Source organism: Xenopus tropicalis, chromosome 4 (assembly GCF_000004195.4).
Source record: "Xenopus tropicalis strain Nigerian chromosome 4, UCB_Xtro_10.0, whole genome shotgun sequence".
NCBI classification, from domain to species: Eukaryota; Metazoa; Chordata; class Amphibia; order Anura; family Pipidae; genus Xenopus; species Xenopus tropicalis.
The window spans coordinates 36,702,642-36,725,579 of NC_030680.2; the positions used below are offsets into that span (position 1 = coordinate 36,702,642).

At 41.0% G+C, this 22,938-nt stretch overlaps 1 protein-coding gene across 4 annotated transcripts in view; it reads right to left on the reverse strand.

Moving 5' to 3' along the window:
* The window catches only part of ahnak (AHNAK nucleoprotein), a 49,023-nt gene extending 26,344 nt beyond the window's left edge, over positions 1-22,679 (reverse strand). For 3 of the 4 annotated variants that reach the window (XM_031900678.1, XM_031900677.1, XM_031900674.1), the window contains exon 1: positions 22,576-22,679. The gene's annotated coding sequence lies outside the window, so the exon portion shown is untranslated. Of the gene's footprint in view, positions 1-22,353; positions 22,372-22,575 lie in introns of those variants that run through there. The other variant, XM_031900675.1, reaches the window with a different exon arrangement.
* Positions 22,680-22,938: the final 259 nt, after the last annotated feature.

Below are 22,938 nucleotides of genomic sequence, written 5' to 3' on the forward strand. Positions count from 1 at the left end.
AAAAAAAAAAAACGAAATAAATAAATATCTTTACCAATACTGATATGAAACATACTCAGCTTAAAGGAACAGTAACACCAAAAAATAAAAAAGCTTTAAAGTAATAAAAATATAATGCACTGTTGCCCTGCACTGGTAAAACTGGTGTGTTTGCTACAGTAACACTACTATAATTTATAAAATAAGCTGCTGTGTAGCCCCGGGGGCAGCCATTCAAGCTGGAAAAAAGGAGAAAAGGCACAGGTTACATAGCAGATAACACATAAGTTCTGTAGAATACAATAGTGTTTTATCTGTTATCTGCTATGTGCCTGTGCCTTTTCTCCTTTGAATGGCTGCCCCCGGGGCTACATAGCAGCTTATTTATATAAATTATAGTAGACTTTCTGAAGTAAAAACACAACTTTTACCAGTGCAGGGCAGCAGCACATTATATTATAGTTACTTTTATACACTTAAATTTTTTGGTGTTACTGTTCCTTTAAATCTCTAATTATAACATGAAGCAAGGCTGCACTCACAAGAGCTGTCAATCAAGCAGCAAGACATGATCCAAAAAAGAACAATGCTTGTTTCCCCACAGTGGACTGGCCAATAATCAGAATCAGGTCATATGGGTCAGACCAAACCCCTTTCAATACTTGCATCTGCATGGCAATGTATACACACCTGGATGTGACTGTTGCATAGCAGTCTGATCACAAGATTAGCCCAATTTAGCATTACCTGTCAATACTATACTTGCGACTGCTTATCCAATCTTACAGTTAGTAAGGTTTAAACAGAGGCCATTATTGAGCATTAATAATCCCCATGCATGAATATACATAAGAGCTTAAGTCTTTGTAGTAGGAAATCCTAAAAAAAGCAAGCTAATAGTCAGAAGTCACTCCACAGCAGACAACAATAAGCTTACAGCTACACTTAGAAATAAAGCAGGGTGTGTTCAAGTATTAAACACATGGAGCTCTATAAAATCCATGTGACATTCAACAAACCTCCTTGTGTCAATAATACACAAAAAGTAGAATTAAGAAACTCCCTTTCTCATGATTTCAGTGGCACATTAGATGCCCTATAACAACTAGGCACTCATAACTTTTATCAGGAGAACTCTGTACCCAACTTGTTTGGCCCTCTTTACCTCTTGTATCAGTTACTAGTTTTTGTATGTACATCTGTATGTTCAGTGTGCAGTGTATATACCCATTTATTGTACAGTGCTGCAGAATATGTTGGCACTTTATATATTTATATTTATATACTTTATATATAATAATAATATCTGCCCTTCTCCTACTGGGAAGTATAAGACTGTCTAATGTACCCAAGACCATTTTGCCATGTTAGAATTAAAATAAACAATGGTGAACCCAACAAACAATAGTATTTTTAGTTGCATGCTGGAAATAGCCAGAACAAAAATGGTAATAATTCAAAGATCATACAAAAATAAAGAAGATGAATTGAAAACAACATAATTTTGTTAAAGATGAGTTTCCCCCTTTAATGTCCCTTAGTATATTGATCAGGTTGAGTGCAGTGAGATCAATTATTTTGTACACTTGTAGAATATCTGCTTCCATTAACATAAGGCTTAGAATCCAAGACTAACTGGAGAAACGACTTAACTACTGTTTTAAGATTCCTCATGGTAATCATCCTGCTGCTCCCAAGGGAACATCACAGGAGCCTTATTACTCTGTATTTTTGATTGTTATAGAAACATCCTGCAGAACCTGCTGTTACTCTGAATTAATGCTCCCTACCTCGCCCACTGTTAATCCCATGATTATTGCTGTACAGACTAGGATTTTCTCCATAATCTGACCAAATTTGGTTAAAAGTGGACAGGTAATTAGATCTGATTAGATCACAGAGAGATCCAGCAGCTTGATCCATAAGAAGAAAGGATTACTCCGCAAGCCACAGCTATAGAACTACACACAAAGGAACCAAGAGGACTGAGCATACACATGCTTTGCCTGAATTCAGGATAATTTTCAATGGCAGCATTTATCTCAAATGTGGGGTGCAAATTACAGCTAATTGTTAATTGGGCTGTTGGGGGGGGGGGGAAATCAGGGTGACTCCTAAAGAATTTGTGTCAGTTGACATGTCTCCTAACATGTTTTGGTTTAAAACAGACCCTAATCTTTGTTTCTAAACATCGGCATAGAGCACACTGAGCATGTGCAATGCCAATGACAAATTGGGCCAATAGTTGTTTATTGTCCATTAACTGGAGCTCCAAAGTGTATAGGGAACCCTATCAGGGTCAGTGCATACATTCAAACATACTCTAAAAACTGAAATAAGTTTCAATCTATCTGTGCCCCCCAGAGGCCAGAAGGTCAAAAAAAAAAAGCAAGCTTTCATGGGTTTATCTCAAAATAACATTTAGAGTGCCTCTTGTACAATGAAGCCATGTTTGCAGTGTAACACTAGCACACACAACATACTTCATTATTGCTCTGGACACACTAGACCATTTTAGAAATGGAACAGAAAAGGCAATTATTTGTGTGCACATAGTAGGGAAAGGTAGTGCATGGGAGTACCCTTGTTTCACTGAGAAAGCTGCAACATATACTAACATTTTCAAAATAATCACTGCACCAGAATAATGCTCCGTGAAAGGTTGGAAGCCATTTTCTTTCATTTCTGCACAACAAAATGCCCATGCAGACACAATAAAATACAGAGCTTTGCTAACTGCAAAACATGATGGCTGGATTTCAAGTTCTGCATTATCTTGTCCACTCTCAGAAAAGACTTATAACCACACCCTAGAACTCCCAATTACTGGATGAAATACAGTTCTCTCACTAAGAGCTTCATTAGAGCAGATGCCCAGAGTTTTATCCCAGTGCAACTTCCAGCTCAGCTGGAGTACAGTCTGGAATTGCTTATCCTCTGATTTAAAGGGTAAATGCCTAAACCGTGGCAGTGAGCTTGGGGGTCTATCGATGAATGCTCAGAAATGGCCCGTGTGCCATTGGTCTTATTATATCAAAACATTTTCCTTTAATTTACAGGCCAATTTAATGTCTGCTAGCCGTATGGGAGCTTTTCCTATAAATTGTTGCCGTGAGCATAAAGTTGTATACTATATAGATAGAACCATACATGCAGAATACATATTTAGGAGAGTAAGACATCAGATTCCTGTCAGTTAAATTAGTGCTGGGTGGGGAAGGGATATACTGCAAGAAAGCAAGGCATAAGGGTGGGCGAATTTGCCAGGTTTTTTTTTTTCTTTACAAACCCCCCCCCCCAAAAAAGGGGGGTCATTTGAAAATAAAAAAAAAAACGAGGTCTAGAACAAAGCAGGATTGTTGTGTTCTGTGAACAGAGGCGCTTTGAGGTGCAGGAATGCAGGGAGGCCGTGCAGAGACATGCTGGGGAGGCTGTATGATCCAGCAGAGCTGGTTTATCCATGTATAATGCCACATATACCTCTCGGATTACAGAAAGAGAGGAGGGAAAAAAGTTGGAGGAGAAGATCTGCCTTCCACACACGTCTTTAACATCTGCAGCTGATAAACTCCTTCCCCCTCTCTCCATACTCTAATAAGAGGAAAATATTTCTTGCATTAGGCATTTGCTTTATTTTACTGTTTTCAAGAGAGGAATAATTCCCTGTCCCTGAAGAACTTTTCCAACCCACCCCCAAAATTCCACTAGATCATCCGTAAGTGCATAAAGGTGGGAGCAATTTTGGCTGTCTCTATTTTATAACGCACAAAGGAAGAAAATAATGGCAATAATCACAGCTGGTGCCTGGAGAATTACGTGGTACCTAGTAAGTGGAAGGTGGCAAGCTGGGCAGGCAAAAACAAACAAAAGTAAACATTACAAAATACCACTGATTTGGGAAGAACAGCTTGTCTCAGGAGGTCGGCAAACAAGGGGATCTCTCTGCCTGATTTGTCCACCCAAAAGTTTCCATTTGGCTCCAGTTAAATCTATTTGAGCCACACGCAGACCATGTGAAGAGAAGCCCATAACCACAGCCATTTCAGCCAGGCCTCATTTGCTTAGCAGCAAAATGAGGATAAATTAGGATACTTATTTTTTAGAGGTCATCCCCAATTGCTGGTCTGCCCTTTTTCAGGTACTCCAGTTTTAAGCTGTGTATATGGTTTTGTGCTCATTCTATTTGAAACATTTAAGGACAACACCTGTTAGAGGATCAGAATCATTTTTGTACAGTACTCCAAAGGCAACAACATACCAGGAAGGTCATAGTAACTGCCCTGCGGCTATTGTGACTGGCATCTCTCACAGAAAACTAAGGGTTTGCAGCCTCAGTAGATGAAGAGCTGTGTTTTGCTCCTCCACTGACCCCACAATGGCACTTGCCCATACTTAATACATCATTTTCTATCAGGGTCAAGTTTTAAGAATATTTTAAGAATAACATTTTTGTATAAAAACTTAGTTTTTTGTGCCAGTCTGGTATGTACAGTGTAATTTGTATTTCATGTGTCCCAGTGTGTGACCAGATCCTGCCAGCTGGCTGTACAATAAGTGATCTCTATGTAGAACTTACTCACTATCCATATCAGTATTGGATCAAAAAGGCAGCCTTTATATTGCGATTAAAAAATCAGGTGTGTGTATATATGGGTGGAGGAAGAAAAAGGAGAAATGGAAAAATAAAATGGGTTCAGTAAGACAGTCTTGCTGTGAATGTCATAGCTGAATTTCAGGTAACGTGAGAGGTGGAATGTTTTCATGGAATGTTTTGACGCTATTTTCATCTTTGTCACATGTGTCAGGGCACAGGGGCAATGGGGATCGAGTGTCTAAGAGACATCCAAGGGACACTAAGAGAAAGAGGTTCAGGAAAGGAGTGTTTATGGTTGCTATAAAAGCCAAACCTTGTTCAACGAGGGCCACGGTGGCACCCAGGAAACCAGCAGTCCCATTGACAGCAGTACCCCCTTATCCTGTAAAATACTGCGGCAGTGCAATAGTGGGGTTCTTTCTCCAACCACATAGTTTTTACTTAACAAAAGTGGACACTACTTGCATTACCACCACTTACACTATTTCTCACAAAAAGGAGTGCCTTATGAGCTTGCACATATGTAACAACAGGTGAGGAGCTGAATCTGTCTGAATACAAATAAGCAGCTTCCTTAAATGTGTGTGAGCTGCCATACTTCCTGGGAGACAACTTAATTGTATACATATGTGCCAAATGTGTGTGCCCTCCCCCATGCAGAAATAATGGCCCACTGGTATTCTATTTAGGCCTTAAAGCAGAAAGGCAATTCTCACACTGTTATCCTATTTCCTGGTCCAGGAGAGTTACATTCCTAATGTGCTGGAGGAGGGGCAGCTTTAGGGCAAACAACAAAGTACTCTCACCACCCTCATCACTCACCTCAGCAATGTACAGGCAGGCCTAAGCATGTATACGGAGCACACTATGTACAGCAGGAAGCTAAGGGGTTAAAGTCATTTAAAAGCTATGATTATACTAAATATTACACTCAAAGTAACTGTAATTATCATGTCTCGGGATATACCATACATGCTATTGGGTGAGAGTGCAGTTGTTCAATAAGGAATTAGCCCCAGTGTAGTACCTATCTACACTGTGACTTAAAGTTAATGCAAATTCGTTGGGGGGGGGGGTAACTATGTGTCAGATATGGTGCTCCCTGTTTTTGGAGCTTTTTGAATTTTCTCCCAAACCGCAAAGTATGAGGATACATGCCTCAGTCAGTCAAAGCCGAGGTAGGCTTCGGCCTGAATAAAACAATTAACAAATTGCCCCTTGGATTTACATTCAAGAGTTAAGGGTCAAAAGGCAATGTCTGCAAGTAGGAAATCGTACTGGATTCCCACAGTAGTTTTTTTTCTGCTGATTACTGCAAATGGCAATTGTCTTTCAAAAGAGAATTTGCCTTTCATTAGCCAGCATACATACTCTGTATTTTGTGAGAAATTGCCGACCTCTTCAGTTTACTTGGGGTCTTGCCAGGATTAGCAACAGGGCAGAGCAGGATAAAATAAATATATAAAACATATAATAATGGGTCACAATTACATTACTTATCAACAGGAGCACAGTCTGTGTTGAGAAAGGGGCTTCCTGTCCTGAGGAGCCCCTAGTGCTGACTGCTCCTGGTCTAATGAAAATATTGAACACATCACTTCATGTTAGACTTATATTTACACAGATATAAGATAAAAAGGATCTTTGTACAGGATAACCTTTGTCCATAAGTGAATGCAAACCAAATGTAACACAATACATTTCCCTTTCAACCACACCAGTTACTTCATTCCAGTTCCTTGCTACACTGTGGTTCAAAGTAGGTAATGGTTACATTACTTTCTGGTTAAAAACGAAAGAATGAAAATACAGATTGCTACAGTTCACCATGGGTCAATCACTTGTGTGGGATTTTGGAGTTTTTTTTTCAACTGCCCTTAAGTTCTTTCATAAATATACTTTTAGGTAGAAGTGCAGTCCATGCACTAGATCACCAGTTGGTGCACTGAGCACCAGTCCACAATACTCACCATGTGGGGTGCACTATGTCTTAGCTAATGTAAAGAAACCCATTTATACCTATATGTAAACTGAAAGATTATGTTAATGGCATCTAACTGCAAGTACTTAAAGATTATGAAAAATACTGCAACTACAGTTTACTAGTGTTACAAACAACTGCCCCAAACCTTGTGTCTCATATAAATAAAATAACAGTTTAAAAGAAAAGTTTAATGAAACAGCTTTAAAATGCTGTATACCATGCAAGTTATGACATAATGTTGTGTTGAAACATGTTATTGCTATCCTTATAGTTGCTTTGTATTTTAATCCTGATTCCAGGCTACCACTGTGCAACGGTTTGGGGCATCCTTGAAGACAGAAATTTTCATAATAATAATCTTTCATGTATATGGCATAGATATTTTCCACACTCCTGCCCCAGTGGAGTTTACAGTCTAAATTCCCTATCGTACTCACTCAGTTGTTATCAGGACTCATTTAACCGTTTGAGTATAGAAGAAAACCCACCCAAGCATAAGGAGAACATGCAAACTCCCTGTGCCCGGGATGGAATCGAACCTTGAATCCAAGAATTCTTGGCACTGCTCTCTAATATCTATAATCTATATATATTATGTCTAAAACTGTACACAAACCCTAGGCACTAACCCACACTGTGAATGCTTCTGTCTTAGATGGCAAAGCAGTGGAAATAAAAACCATTATGTATCAGTGGATGACTGAAAAGGAAGCAGACTGTAACTAGATGAAAGCAATGGCACACAAACATGCAATTAAATACAGATGAATATACTTTCAATTTAGAGACTTTAGTAGCTCCATAAAGTGTTTGTATCAAACTGCTAAAAATAATAAACACAAGACATAGAGAAGCAGTAAATGCACAAAGGTCTGTAAAATAAATTGCAGCTTTGCTTAGGGCAATGGCACATTGGGCTAAATGCACATGCTCTGATAAGAACTGTATGACAACTGGCTGGATCACTCAGTGACGGAGACTCAAGTGGGATGCAGGGATAGCAACTTTAGGTAATGTAACGCAAGGCATTTTCTGACTTAAAAGCAATCACACCCTTGTTTCCTGGAGCTTGCCATTCATTAAATCCCAGTAGATTTTCAGCTGGTTGAAATACATTTGGCTACAGAGTGCCCATGTGACATTAGCCTTAGCTGTTTCCATCATCATCTCCCTTCTTTGTATGAAAGCCGGAGGGAGGTCAAAAAGACCAAATGCCATTAGTTACACGGCTGCTATGGGCAGTTCCATTTATAGCTCTGTCTAGCGTCCACCGTCCAAGTAACCACTTTCCAAGGAGGTCAGGCACATCCCTATGCTGTTAGGACGACTCCTTTGGGCTTCTCGACTCCTTTGGGCTTCTCGTTTGTGAATTTGGGAGGTGATAAGAAAGGCTGGAACCCAGGGGTCACTTACAAGGCTAAGTATCAGCTAACACCAAAAAATGTGTGAATAGGATCTTACTGTTGGTGGTTACATGCATTTTGATCAATGAGAAGACCACAAAGCCTTTGCGCCATATCAGAGCAAAGGTAGGTACTTCCCATTCAGTTGAAAAATAACTGTACTGCCATATTTCAGATGCTGTACTTACACTTCCCTAAGGACTATTATTTAAAAATACAAAACTGAAATAAAAACAGGAATTTACAAAATATTTCTATGTTCCGTTTTGTGAGAGCACCACCCTATGCGCCCACTTCCTCTTTCCTTGCAGATCCCCCAAAGCCTCAGCCTATGCACACTGCATTTCCAGGAGGGATTTTCTGTTACTCTTGTTACCAGGTGACATTGAGCGAGAACAAAGGTGTTTGGCCTGAGGTGGGACACACCCAAAGACGCCTACATAAACAGAGTGATGAGCACATACAAAAGGTACACAGCCTAGAGAAGAATGGCGCATATATTAACATGGGAACAGGTACAAAGTACCGAGGAAAGATACCAGAACCCACATACAAAATATATGGAAATAGATAGACTAGATTGATAGGAAACACACAGACAACAAGATATTGACATAGAGGATCCACACATGGATGCAGTAATGTCACAACTGCACCTACATAAGGGGAGCAGCAGGAAGAGCTTGCTATCCCAAAGTCCCTTCTGAACAGGGCTGAATATCTAACATGTAGGTCTGTTCATTTGGAAGATTGCCCCTGGGGTAAGTGACTGGATCACATGGGTGGGGCTTTTTTTCAGGCTCCACACTCTATTAAGCTATCTAAGCCAATAAGCTGCAAATCTGGTCAGCAGCCAATATCATCCTGTCTCTGGTCAATCTATGGGTGGAAAAAAGGGTGGAAAAAATTGGATGCCTAATCTGAGGCCCTTTGGGTGCTGTTGAAATCTATATACTTTAGGGTGTCAGTGAGATATAAGAGTTGAAGTTGCTGGAGAGCTGGAAGCTGGACATCCCTAATGATCCCTTATGGCAAAGGGATGCTTTTGCACAGCACCATGTAAACATGCTGAAACTTCATTAATTAAGGATACCCTTATAAAACCAAGTCTGTGTATGCAGTTCATACATGCTGAATCTCAGTAAAGCAGAGAAAGGAACTAATTAAAATCTCTCTTCCTGCAGCCGCACCCATTCAAGGCACTGCCAGCAAAGCAGCTCAGCTCTGTACAAGCGCCAGAGTCAGGATGGGCTTTGCTCCCCCCAGTAGGTACAAGAAAACTTTTAATGTCATTTAAGAGGAAATTCCAGAGTCTTATTGCCACTTTCACGTCCTCACTTACAGAACAAGAACATTTTTGTAGAGGCTCATGGGAAGCTCATACCCAGAGCAAGTTAATGCTACTTCCTCCCTGACGGTTACTTCATTAAAACCATCTATCCCCTGCAAAGGCCCTTGGGGCAAGTATCTGCCAATAAGAGGTAGCCCATTCAGGCTAAATAAGTCAGAAATACACAACAAAGAATTCAAGGCCCATAAGAAAGTGAGCAGTACCTGTCTGAGCCTTCCCACACTAGTGTTTGAACCCACATTTCATTTCCCTGAAACAATTATAGCTCTATTGTTCTTAAAATGCAAGGCTTGCGGGGACTGCATCAGATACATGAGCAGTTTTCAGGTTCTTTAATAGATACTGAGGAGCTTGCCAAAAAAACCATTATAAAAAACAAATTAACTAATTCCTTTAAAGAGAGAGGGCAGAGAGGAAGAATAATCATTCCCCCACCTTTAAAAACTGCTGCAAGGAACACCCAAGAAAATTGATATTGCAGTACCCACTTACACCGTAAACACAAATATGAAATAACGATCTCAGTACACTGTTTCTTTATATAGCACCACAAATGCGCTTTACAGGGCCTAAACACAAACTGGGATATAGTAATTATAACTTATGATAGTTAAAATATATACTTAAGAGCTAGGAGAGCCAACACAGTTTGGATGACATCCTTACCCCCAAGAGCTTACAATCAATTAGAAGAAGGTGAGGGACAGAAGGAATATGGAAAGCTCTGTCCCTTCATTTTACTGTCTATTTAAGGGAAATTCCACTGGAAAAAAATACTACAGAGTAAATTTCCACAAACATTCACAAAGTATGTATGTATGTGTATAGATACTAAAGCTGAACTGTTGAATTTTTTAACAAATGCAGTAGTATATTCCATTGTATGCTCTGCAAAATAGCAAACTGCTGCTGACCTCTTAATGATAATGTTACTGCTTTAGACACAGGCCTAGTACTGTAGTGCACACACTGTCATCTGTATAAATGCCCTCAAAAGCCATTAATATACACCACAGGCAGAACATTCTCTTAGAGGGTCTTTGGCAGGCCTGGACTGGCAATCTATGGGTTCTGGAAAACAGTTTCTGCTGTAAGATGCCATAGAAAGTCACTATTTGGCTTGTGAGGGGCTCTTTGGGCCTCTGTGTATATGGAATGTCAGGGCCTATTTTGACTCCCAGTCCAGACCTTTGGGCATTGTTAATGAGCCCTGCCTTCAGCACTACCCACTGAATGTTTCAGCTAAAACTATCTCAGTGTGCACAGAGGACAATACAAAGACCTTTTCCATCCAAAAATAACAAAAATGTATTTCTTACTTTTCCAATTATACATGTACTAAACTTTTTCTATTCAGGAGACAGAGCACCAATAAAGAAGAAAATGAGGTTATAGGTGGAGGGCAGCTAAGCGAACAGTAGGTTTATAAGATGCTGATATTAGATGGGCTAGGTCCTGTGAAAACAAACTGCACAAAAACAAAGAGACGCCTTCCCCAAAAAGCCCAAACTCCAAGGTCAGGGAAAAGAGATAGTTTGAATTGCAGGAGAGGGCGTGGAAATATCAAAGATTGAGAGAAGGTTTGAGAGGGGTGTCAGGGTGCCTTACGTCACTTATGATAAGATCTTGCTCTTCAAACTTAGCAACATTCTTCTGTGTATGTACTGACACCTCTATGATAATCTTAATAGGTGTATCCTAAGGGCAATGACACACAGAGTGACTTGTAGCCAGCTACTTGTTGTGGCTACAAAACAGATAAGTGATAATTGTCTCTGTGTATTTTACAGTATTGTCTATTGTAGGGTATTTTCTGGTGTTTTGTAGCTGCAAGCAACTGACTACAAGTAGTATTGTGTGTTTTAGCATTAAGGGTAAGATCCCACAAAGCAGTTGAGTCCATAGGAGTCGCCACTGAAAAGCCCTTTGCATTGCTTCTTTTTCGGAAGTCAGTGCAAATTGCCTGCCGGAGGAAGCTTTGCGTGACTCTAGATTACCAAAGCGATGCAAAGGACTTTTCACCGGCGATTTAAATTGTTGCCGGTGGAAAGATTTTTAGTGGCAGTTTGTCGCCTGCAATAGCAGAGATCTATCAAGGGCGACTCAAGTGCTCTGTGGGTTCTTACCTTACACCCCCCACCACCCGACAATAAGCCTCCAGATTGTGAGATGTTGAATAAAAAAAATGCATGCCGTTTCAGACAAAATGCTAAAATCTTCTTGCTTAACTGTATGAGGGAGGTATGAATAAAACGTCCTTATCAGCAGCTGCTTCCTGGTGAGTGGCAAACATGCTACCCTATAGAACACCATAATTAATTTAGGGTGACTTCTGCATTCTTGGAGAATGCTCATTTAATAGTACTAGGGTGCAAGTGCCAATGAATGCCCCCTGTGTAAATGTCAATAGGAGGGGGCCAAGCCAGAGATGGAGAATATATTTAAATTTGCAAGAGTTACCAGCCACACTGAATGTTTTAATAATCATAACAAACACGCATGCTAAGAAACAGTTCTAGCTACACTATCCTTTGGTTGCCGCCATGCTAACATGAATGTCCAGGATGTTTTAGTACAACATATTTGTCTTGTCAGGTGAATGTACAGAACGTGCTCTGCAGGGGATGTGATGTAATAAACAGCTAAATATGGATCAGGCAAAAGCTGGTCAGACTCAAGTGTAAACAGGGTTATGCACCAACAAAAAGCTGCCCTCCACCAAGAGATCAGAGTATTTTGTCCAACTGGGCATAGCAAAACAGACCAAATCTGAGGCAATCCGCTGGATTTCCTGAAAGAACTAATAGCCTGGGTTGACCCCTGGGGCACATGAATGTTAAACCTCGTGAATTGTGATCCTTCAATACAACTGCAATTTAAGCCACACATTTCAATAGTTAAATTGCCCATATACAAGTGTTCATGCACAGACACAGGGCTACAATACTGATATAAGAATAAAGTCGCATACCAAAATACCAAGTAAAAAACCCATTTTAATCATTTATTAAAAACAGCATAAGCAACACTTATTTTTACGCTAGAATTCCTGTCCAAAATTAGCCCATCAACTTCAATTGGTTATGCCAAGTCTGAAGTGGTATAAAATAATGGTGTAAATTTAATTTACACTGTTAGCTTAGAGTAGAAAATGGAACCAACCTTATAAACAGCCATCATAGCTCTTTGCAATGGGATTACTTCTGCTCATTGGATTTATTTAAGGACATGAACACAGCTTTAGGCTTATGTCCCACACAGCAAATTAGTCACCTGCAATAGATCTCCGCCATCGTGGGTGATTAAACACTCCGAAATGCCTTTCCTCTGGCAACAATAGGAGTCGCCAGCGAAAAGGCCTACGCATCGCCTTGATTTTCCAAAGTCGTGCAAACTTGCTTGCAGGAGGAAACTCCTATTGTTGAAAGACATTTCAGAGTAGTAGCAGAGATCTATTACAGGCATCTAACACGCTCCATAAGACATTAACCTTATAAATACACCAATTTACAGAATGTTCTGCACATCATTTTACACACCTTTACAAATGTGGCCCAAGTAAACAATACAGAAGGGTGTGTATTACCAGAGCATCAACAGGGAGTGCTTTATTTATACAAGGCCAGTATTGCACACATAGAAGTGAGAAAAAGATATGTTATCACTCTCCCTTATCAGGGCTCCTGTTATATGTAGGATTGCCACACTTGCCCTGTCACACCTCCATCTGGCAAAACATCTCATGGAACTTTTAGGGCTCTGGCACACGGGGAGATTAGTCGCCCGCGGCAAAACTCCCTGTTCGCGGGCAACTAATCTCCCCGAGTTGCCTTCCCCCTGCCATCCCACCGGCGAACATGTAAGTCGCCGGCGGGATGGCAGACGCGGCGGGGCGATTTCGGGAAATCGCTGAAAAAGACTCGCGAGGCTTTTTCGTCGATTTGCACGAAATCGTGCTGCCGTGTCTGCCATCCCGCCGGTGACTTACATGTTCGCCGGTGGGAAGGCAGGGGGAAGGCAACTCGGGGAGATTAGTCGCCCACGAACAGGGAGTTTTGCCGCGGGCGACTAATCTCCCCGTGTGCCAGAGCCCTTAGATGCTGTTGCTAACACCTAACATGGGAGAAAACTCTATATTAGCTGGCACAAAAGAATGATTTGACTCATTCAATCTACCCAGAAACTGCTCAGACACCACAATTTCTCATATACTGTCCTTTCCCAATGGACTTAACAGCTCTGCTGACTGATAATCCCAAGTAACCACCAATTTTAGTGAGAGAACTTTCACATTTAGCAACTAATGGAACTTAAAAGGGGCACCTAAAGCATGAACCAAACATGGTCCCTATACCAAGTATCATGAATTCTACACAAAGCACCAGTGCCTGATTTAAAGCCAAGCAAACAATCAAGATACCATCTAGCTCTTTTGGGCAGGGCCCTCTTCACCTCTTGTATCAGTTATTGATTGCTTTATATGTTACTCTGTATGTCCAATGTATGAAACCCACTTATTGTACAGCGCTGCGGAATATGTTGGCGCTTTATAAATAAATGTTAATAATAATAATTATGAAAGTGTGGTCACTATGTTACTTTATATATAGAGAGTTTTCTATACATACATACATGCATATATATACACACTCATAGGAGGAGTTGGTCTGCATCCCAGACAATGAAGATGCATGTGGATCTTGCTTGGGAATTAGATTTTTCCATACCACAGCATGCAGAGATTAAATATATGATTTATATATCATTCATCACAGCATTTCATTTACATTACTCATAATAGAGCCACATCTGTGGGAAATGAAAGCTGTTTCACATATTCTCTCATGCTACACAACAAGATTCACACTGTTCCAAACAATAATGGGTGTGTCCCTTGGCAAACAGTTGTGTATATAAAGCTATAAATCCTTATACAACAAAATGCGAGGCAGGCACAAACACACAATTACTTCCTAGCAAGATGTGACTAACTAGGGTGCTCACCCACCAGTACTGTACTGTGCTATTCCATGTGGCTGATATTACCTCAGCTTGCCCTACAGAAGCAACGTGGTAGTGACCAGTGGTGGGCATATCTGGCCAACTTCTCTCCTGATTCTGAATGCAGTACTTCACCAATGACATGTTCTTGTACAAAGGTTATCAGCAAACCAACTTTTTCCCTGGAGGGACGTTTCACATTTCTCAATTCATAGTATAGGATTTTGAATGCTATATTAGGGAAAGGGGAAACGTGCAATGTATGCCCTTTTTCAACATAAGTCCAGGCTGTAAGGCTAGGAGTCCTACTGAGTCATGAACACTCCATTACCTTTCATTATTGTATAGTTTTGCATTGATGAGAGAGAGATCTTGGCTCCCCAAGCTTATTCAGCTCTAAGAATACATGTGCTAAAGGTAAAACTGGTTGTTCTACACATGCCTTAACCAGAAGTAATGATAAAGATTTAGTCATTTAGTTTCCAAAGAATACAGATGTGTCAGGCACCAACTTGTTTACATAAAATATTCACTGCTTGGTAGCTAGTAATTAACTGGCAAGCAAACTTGCCACTTTGCTTATATTTGAAAAGGATACAATCTCTAAAATACACACTGTTCCCATACTGTACTTGATAGATAGTAATTAACTGGCAAGCAAGGTATTGATATGCAATTGCCAGCCTATCTGCACAAGCAATGCAGAATAGAAGTAGTGTAGAATGGGAGCTGTATTTTCTTATGTGAAGTTTGCTTAAACTTGCAATGACAAAGCTACTACTTCTGAGCATGTAAAATTGATCTAAATTGATTTTGTGGCACACTGATTCCCATATACAGAAAACTAACGTGAAAAAACTACCCAGGTAGTTCTCAGCACTTGATTGGTTCAAGCCCCACTTTGTAGTTCCAACCATCACTCAGGATCCACTTTAGTGAACAAAAGTGGCACAGGAATTCATCCATACTTCCAAGGATATTTAGGGCAGCAAATCTAACCATAATTAGCTTTCCGACTGGGTGTAATTAGGAGACCCAAAAAGCATCCTCTTCAAATTCCCCCCAAACTAACCTTTACCCTGCCCCTCACAAGACTCCTTCAGGCCCCCCTAAGGGAGGACCAGAAACACAGTTTAGGAACTGCTGCCCTAAGGAATATATTTCATTTGACCTCATTCTAGTCATAGGATTGTACCTACCTGTATTGCATGGCCATGGGCCTTATCTAAACCAATATTTGTTTAATAGGCCAGAGAGATAAGAGACAGTAAAAGGATACTATAATTATATGCTTTTCTCTGTTTTCCTATTTCTGCGACTTTACTTTAATACAGGTATGGGACCTATTATCCAGAATGCTCGGGACCTGGGCTTTTCCAGATAAGGGATCTTTCCGTAATTTGGATCTCCATACCTTAAGTCTGCTAAAAAATAATTTAAATAATGAATAAACCCAATAGGATTGTTTTGCCTCCAATAAAGATTGATTCTATCTTAGTTGGGATCAAGTACAATGTTCTGTTTTATTATTATAGAGAAAAAGGAAATCATTTTCAAAAATTAGAATTATTTGTTTATAATGGATTCTATGGTAGATAGCCGTAATTTGGAACTTTCTGTATAATGGGTTTCCGAATAATGGATCCCATACCTGTAATACATTTTGGGGATTACCCCTTAAGTTACTGCATACAATAGTGCAAATTTATCATGCGTATTCCTTCTCCCCATCTATACACTGGCCTTGTTCTGCCTTTATATTATAAGATTTTGTATGTGTTAGGTCAGTATAAACTGAGAAATAAGACAATAAAATATAGTGGTCCAGGGTGCCTGGTTCTGTATCAGTTCACTACTGAATGGCTACAGTAGTCTTTGATTGGCAATATTATCAGCACCTCTGTACAGATAGCAGGGACAAACAAATTGCAACACCTGTGTAGAGAGCGAAAGTCATATCTATCTGTCAATTGTGTTTGTATTGGCACTTGAGTATACATTTCCTAACCGATAAGCACTCTGTGGTCATATTTATAAAAAGGCCCTAGATCCTACTAAAATCCTACTTATTTCCTGTATGTTACATATATATATACACTGTTACTTCTGCTTTATGGTATAGGTCAGTGATCCCTAACCAGTGGCTCGTGAGCAACATGTTGCTCCCCAACCCCTTGGATGTTGCTCTCAGTGCCCCCAAACCAGGTAGTTATTTTTGAATTCCTGACTTGGGGGCAAGTTTTGGTTGCATAAAAACAAGATTTACTACCAAATAAAGCCCCCTGTAAGCTGATAGTGTGCATAGAGGCTGCCTAATAGCCAATCACAGCCCTTATTTCGCTCCTCCATGAACTTTTATGATGCTTGTGTTGCTCTCCAAGTCTTTTTACTTATGACTGTGGCTCATGAGTTAGAAAGGTTGGGGATCCCTGGTATAGGTGTTTGGGGCAATTTCAGGCGCTTTAAGACCTCTTATTTTTAGAAGCTTGGGAGGTTATGCCAAACACTCTGAAATCAACCCCACAGCGTACTATGACATGACAGAGCTTGTGCCACTGCTTATCAAACACAGTTGGGGAGGCACAAGCATACAGACCCAAGGCATCACTACTTGCCTGTCCTGCAAGGATCTATATAATAGGTTGCTCTCTCCATAACAATGAATGACATAACTTGCCGTGAATGGCATTTGACCTCTGTTTATCAGCACTTGAGTACTAAACTCATTGTATTCTATATGGCTTATCTGTTATCTGCTATGCTAATTGGGCCTTACAGCCCTATTAAAGCTTAAGGGCAATGACACAAGTATCCCTTCGTTGCCTGCAGGCAACCACCTCTCCCTTGGGCAACAAAAACCCAAAGAGACATGTCATCGGGCATAATCATCAGAAAATGCAGAAGAAGGCATTGACCCGCAAATAAAACGAATCGCCACATGAAAAGTGTTTTAAATGCAGTGATCCCTGTTATTTTAGATTAGGTATCTTCTGGCACTTTGTTGCCCACAGGAAACTCCACAAATAAACTCCTGCATAATAGACTTCTATTTATCCATAAGCCAAAAAACTGTGCTCTGTAACTGCTTTATCATTTAAAAAATATCTAAGAACATATAATAAATTAAGAACAGGCAGAATATATTTTCAGCATAAGTTCCATTTATATAGGGGTACACTTCCCTTAAACCACCTTTGATAAGACTTTTTTTATTTAATATACAAACATTGTGCTGGTTTGTGCTAATATAGTAGAGTAAACTACAGCAATAAAACTGAATCACTCTAGTGCAAATACCATGTGACCACATTAGCCAATAGGCTCTTCTGAATGAACACAGACAGTGCCAAGTAGGCTGCACCACTTCCCATTCAAGTGAAAAGGAAGCTGGGGATGAATGGGGGAAATAGCGCTTAATACCAATATATTTCAAGTGTAACTGTGCTTAGTACAGATAAGTGTGGTGTCTTTTTATGTATGAAGTGTGGAACTTGCTGCCTGCTCTGTCACAGACATGTTTCCAAAGAAGACACAAACTATTCCCTCCAAAATGGCAGACTGTGACCAGGCCACACTCAAAGCTGGTTTGTTAGAAGCCCATTACCATATACAGACTAATGCTGATAAGATAAGGAAAATCATGGGATAAAGAATGAATATCAGCTCTTCAGTACAAAATTTTTCTAGATAAATACATTGATACATAATAGCATCTTCCATTTGTGTTCTTCAGGGCCACAAACAACATCAGTTAGAATCACAAAGTCTACTTCATTGGTTTCCAATTCTACAACCATCTCAAACATGCAACATGCCACAGATTTTTATTGTAATTAGTTATAAGAACAAAGTCCTCCAAAATGTGGCCAAGAATCTATAAGGCCAAGTACACAAGAAGAAGCTAAGATTTCCAACATGGAGGCACAAAAGCTAACTGCAACATAGCAGTTGCTGGGATAATGCAGCCAGTGGTATTATGTATGGAAGCTTTGACTAAACCAGTCTCCAAGATGTTTTTCCCTATGGCATGTCGTGTCCAAAATAATGGCAACAATTGCCAGTGTGAGAGCATTATAAATCAGTTCTCCTGATAACAAATGGCTTAATGGGGTAGCCACTGCATTTTTCCCAGTGATAGCAAGTGGTAGCTACCAGTCTCACTCAAGCCAATGAGAATCCCATATGACAGCAAAATGCTCAAGAGCAGCTTCATGAAGGTGCTGTTGTTTGTAGAAGAGGATGAAGCAGGCATACAGCCCATTGGAACACCAAACTGTAACTTCCCATTAGCTCCACAGTGACTGGCTGCTTGACACATAACTATTGCTATGTATGTCAAACACACACAGCAATGCAACTTTCAGGTAATATTCTAGTTAGTAGTTAAAGAAGATTTATTTTAAGGCAATGGCATTCAGGGTGTATTGTCGCCCAGGAAAGTTAGCTATAAGCATGGGTCTCTAAATTACACCAGAAAGGAGCTACTGGCCTCCTGCTGAAAAGCTCTAGTAAGTTTTATGGATTTGCAATCTTGAAAAAAAAAATTGAACACTACTTAAATCCTTTCACATTAGAGCAATATGTAATGTAGCTATTATAACTTCTGAACAAGAGCTAGGACCCAAAACAAACTTTTGTGTAGCAAGTTGCTTATTTGCATATGGATGCAATCCCACACCTTGTGTCTCAACCCTTTTTCCTTGTAGACTGTAAGCTCTTTTGGGCAGGGCCCTCTTCACCTCTTGTATCGGTTATTGATTGCTTTATATGTCACTCTGTATGTCCAGTGTATGAAACCCACTTATTGTACAGCGCTGCAGAATATGTTGGCGCTTTATAAATAAATGTTAATAATAATAATACAATTTCCCATGCACAGTGACCCCGTTCAATTAATGTTTGGGCCTGTGGTGCCCTTAGTACTTTACTGGTGATCTACTACTGCTTGCACACAGCACCACCTAGCATGGGCGATGCACCACCAGATAGGGAATGTCCAAAAGGTAAGTGATTAGGATATGGAGAGCTAACACTATCTTGGGGTTGCTGTTCATTGGGGAGAAAGAACAGCCAGCAGGCATATGCACTGATGCAAGCAACTAAACAAATGTTTATTTTGACTTTAGTTGTCAACCTACAAACACGTGGGATGCTTGTGTCTGGCTATAGACAGATTTCTATGGGCTATAACATAAGATCTATTCACAGGGTATAAGGGGATGCGGCTGACAAATAATTTAGTATATACAGGATTAGGTTCTATTGTCTGTAGGTAAATCAGTATGTGTTTAGAAGAGATTGTCCCCTTTTTGAAGTGCCTGCCCGCCCCCCCGCCCCCCTTTTCTAGTCACTTAAGCAAAAAGTCTTAGCATTCCTGAACATGAAAGAAAGAGAGAGATAAGGAGAGAGATAGGTAAGCAGATGCACTCAACTGCTCTGCATACTGATGGCAGGGCAAATAGATGCTAAAGCTACATAGATACCCCCCCCCCCCCCATGAAGGACTGATAGCCTGCCCTGCCCACAGCAGAATATTTGCACCTACGCAGCAGTGACACACGTGCACATGTGAAGAGTGGTTTCCCCTGGTACATTCCTGTCTGCTTTCCCCACCCCCTCAGCTCTCCCTTGTGTTCCCCCCTCAGAGTACAAACTGCTGTGAGTCACTCTGCTCCCAAACCAACATTCCTGAAGGTTCCTGGACAGAGGCCAGAGCTTCCAGGCACACCCAGATCACAGCAATATGCAGAGCAATACACAGACGTTCCAGGCACATCAAGAACAGAGCAATGTGCAGAGCCCTGCGCAGCCCCCTCCCCCAAGTTCCTAACAACTCCAAACTGCCAAGAAGTTTTATGAGGCAGGAGGAATGTTTTCTATGAGAAACTGTCCCCCTTTCAGGTCTTCTGCAGGCTTCGGCCCTACACATAATAATTTCTAGATCTGCGATTTCTGGGGGCTAAAATGGTTTCTCCTACACAAGAAACTTTTAAGCCCCAAGATGAAGCTGTTCTATACAATAGGGTATCTAACTTGTGCCCAGGTAATCCTGCAAGTCTGACATGCCATGCCCCTAAACTATCGTATCAGGGAGTAAAATCTCTGCCTCCTACCCAACAATCCTAGATCAGATTGTATCTATGTTTCTCCCACGATTGCTGTGCCTTTGTAATACTTAGGCTGGTTAAAGATTATAGGAGTTGCAGTACAACGCATAAAGTCTTTTTATACTCTCTCTTTGCCCATTTACGTTATTTTTCCTTAATTGTTTAAATCAAGGCTTTGTTAAAATAATCCTTAGCAAATAGGCCATGCATCTTAAGGTTCAGTTAATCCTCCGGCCCTGGTGAAAATCGAAACTTCCTTGGGCTCTGATCAGAGCTTTGAGGGCATGGGCACCGCACCCTTCTCTCATATTACAGCCCTCTGGACTCATTCACGCCTAGAATTTTGTGAAGCCCTATCCCCCAATCACAGCATGAGATTTGGGTCCCTCCCATCATACAAGGCACGCTGAGCTCTAAGAATACAACACAAGACGTATACATCTGCTGGTGGACAAAATAAATACATTTGGCACATAACATTACATGCAGGTTCTACATCTGTCCTATACAGAGGGAAATAAACACACAAATATAAATCATAAATACATTCTGCAACACAGTCATAAGTTTGTTAACTTAGTTAAGCAGAGACAACACATTGTGACATACTATCAAGTTAAACCGGATTACTCCTGGCACATGTGACTTTTTCTATTTCCATGATCTGGGCCAATTCCATTGAATAAAGTACTGATCCAGTTCTGTCTTGAGAAATAAACCCCACATGGGTCATAAATCTTTATTTATACTAAAACCTCCTGTTTGAAGCCAGAACTCCATAGGTGAACCCAGCAGCAGCAACAGATTTCAAACCTACTTCATGGTCAGGTACTTGTACACACAGAAGCCATGGCGGCACAGCTTCACCTCAGTGGCACAGTCCATATGTATATTTATTTCACTGTGATAAAGAGCAGCGTGCCTTTCATGTAAGGCAACTGAGAGTTTAGGAAAGCTCGGCAAGGCTAGGGGTAAGTAATTGGCAAGGGCCCTGGCTGACGCACATGAAGAAGTGGCAGAGAGACCTCCATGCACAAAAATGCCCAGGCAGCACATATTGAGCTCTGGGCTATGCAGGTAGGACATAGGCACCTATGGTAGCAAAGTAGAAAAGGGGAACAGTGGCTTACTGACAGCCTGTATAATAGGACAACTGCAACAATACTTTAGATCAATGTTGCCCAAGTTAAATTACAACAAAAACTATCCAGAGGTTTGATAGAAGTTGTATACAGTTCAAAACAGCCCTCAGGTTGGATGCTGTTCCCCCCTCAGTGAGGGTCTCTCCCTCCTGATGCTGTTTAAGCTCCCCACCCTAGTTCCCTCTTGCCTCTTGCCTCTTGCCTCTTGCCTCCTCCTTCCTCCACTCCCAAAATCTCCAGCAGGGGAGGGTGTGGTGCCCTGTAACTCAGACCTGTGTTGTAATAGCCAGGGAAATCCTTCCAAAGCAAACATTACCAATAAAGCAAAAAGGGAGAGTTTGCCTGCACACACTGCTGCTGGGAGTCTTTATGCCATAACTTTACCAGGACAACTCCCAGCATTATAGGCAGGAACATAGTCCTGAGCCAAGCAACAATGCAATTGTACAATAAAACCAGATAGTGTACACAGAGCAAACACTGAGGGTAAATATCCACTGAATGCAATATACTGCAGCTCACAAAAACCAGCAAGCTATAAACTACAATAAATGATTTACATCTCAGAATATAGAAAGAAGAGCAGAAAGCATAACTGTAACGAAGTAAAAATAAAGTTCCAACAGGACTATTATACAGAATAGGGAATAAGGGACATGGGATGCCAGTCTATGGGGACAGGCAATATGATGGGCAGGCAGCGCACATCCCAAAGCAGCGCAAAAAAGTCCTTTACAATGCAAATACAACTTACAACCCAAAATGTCCAATTTGCAAAACTATAAAACATACCTGTAACCATTAAATTTCACAAGTAGTAAAACAAAAAGTCCCACCAACAAAACCGTTCCCGACCATCCACACCCGCGGAATCCAGAAGGTGCGCACTCATTTACCAAAGTTCTGCGCGTCCCAAACTCTGGGGCAACATCCCGGGAGTGCGCACTCGGCGGCATACAAGGCAGTTATACAGTATATACATGTATATAATGGGTACAGTGAATGGGTTATTACCTGGGTGCTCTTGAGCTGGCACTACATGTGCAGGGAGCCAGCGGCTCTGTTCTGCCTGGGTAAGCAGAGCTAAGTGATCAGCTCAGGCAGGGCAGGGCTCCTATACAGGCAGAGCAAACCCTGCTGGGTGTGTCCGTCTCCCAATCCTGGAGAGGAGGCTGAGCTTGCCCTGCCCCGGGCTAGGCGTGTGCTGCTCTCAGTGCAGAGAGTGTCTATAGACTTACTTCTACACAGGGCCCCATGTGCGCACATACCTCTATCCCAGGGGCCCCAGCCTGGGCGCTTATCTACCTGTGCTGGAACGCATGCTCCTCACAATTCTGCATTAATGCGCTGGGAACTATGCAAGGTTATGTTGCACTG